Raw genomic sequence first — 1,376 nt, 5'->3', positions numbered from 1 at the left:
TCATGGAACTTAGCTATAGGGAAAGCGCTCTTTGGGAAACATGTCTGAGCTTGGGACCTGCTGATTACTTGGAAGCCAGTTGACTTTTTCCTCTAAATTTCAAAAATGAATAAATAAAAGATCTGATTATAGAAGAAAGGCACATTTCAAGAAATAAAAGCAGTTTCCTTTATATAAGTGTGAAGGAATACTATGGGCCATAAAGTAGCTCGTGGTACAATGAAAATGATCCTAATTTTACAGGTCATTTGTTCTGATACCTAATTTTTTGTGTGTTTTTTTGACCGCATGGCTCGAGGGATCTCAGTTCCCCAACCAGGAATTGAACCTGGGCCACAACAGTGAAAGTGCTAAATCCTAACCACTAGTCCACCAGGGAACTCCCATGATATCTTTATTTTAATTGAAGTATAGTTGGTTTACAATATTATATTAATTTTAGGTGTACAGCATAGCGATTCAGTATTTTTACAGATTATACTCCATTAAAAGTTATTACAAGTCTATAATTCCCTGTACTGTACAATATAATCTTGTTGCTTCTCTATTTTATACATAGTAGTTTGTATCTCTTAATCCCATACCCGTAATTTGCCCCTCCCTCTTTCCCCCTCCCCATTGGTAACCACTAGTTTGTTTTCTATATCTATGAGTCTGTTTCTGTTTTGCATATTCCTAGAGAATATTACACATAGTAAAATAAGTCAGTCAGAGAAAGACACATACTGTATGATATCACTTATATGTGTAATCTAAAAAAATAATACAAATGAATGCATATGTTCTGATATCTTAATGCTTTTTCATGGGTATTTTCCTTTCAGAGTCCTGATCTTTCTGAGATCTGGATCCAGAGCTCTCATTGGTTCAAAATGATGTCATTCTTCCTGTCTGCAGTAAATTAAGAAGAATAAAACTTTAAGAGGGAATCCTTTAGTTTTCATGCATTTTAGTAAAAATCATTTTCTATATGGATGTCTAATCTTTTCCCCAGTCACCCAACTTGAATCCTTGGGTAAGAGGACTCCATTTATAGGATACTATTATAAAATGGTGATGTGTCTAAAGTGATTTTGCAGCTAGGCAAATTTCAGCTAAAGTGGCAAAGAGCAGAATTCTGTGTTTTAAACTTAACATGGTAAAGTTGTCTAGTTTTCCTTAATATACTTTAGGAGGGCCCAGAAACAGAGGTCCTCTAAGGGATGTTAAACACCTGATGATAAATGATTTTGCAAGTGATGCTCAGGGATCAAAGTTCTAGCCAGAGAGGAGTGATGGGAAAAGTGCATCCTGGTGGAAAAGCCAGAGCTGTTTGGGTCTTGGCCACCACATTTATAGAGCAAAAAAGCAAATGTTTTGACTGTGCATTTTGGCTG

At 35.9% G+C, this 1,376-nt stretch overlaps 1 non-coding gene across 1 annotated transcript; it reads right to left on the bottom strand.

The window, feature by feature from the left end:
• Positions 1-307: 307 nt before the first annotated feature.
• TRNAE-UUC (transfer RNA glutamic acid (anticodon UUC)) lies at positions 308-379 on the bottom strand. Its single transcript has one exon. It is a non-coding gene; the product is annotated as a tRNA-Glu (tRNA).
• Between the last annotated feature and the right edge of the window lie 997 nt (positions 380-1,376).

This window comes from Lipotes vexillifer, unplaced genomic scaffold (genome assembly GCF_000442215.2).
Source record: "Lipotes vexillifer unplaced genomic scaffold, Lipotes_vexillifer_v1.1 scaffold22, whole genome shotgun sequence".
Classification (NCBI taxonomy): Eukaryota; Metazoa; Chordata; class Mammalia; order Artiodactyla; family Lipotidae; genus Lipotes; species Lipotes vexillifer.
This window is presented reverse-complemented; position numbering and strand designations above follow the sequence as displayed.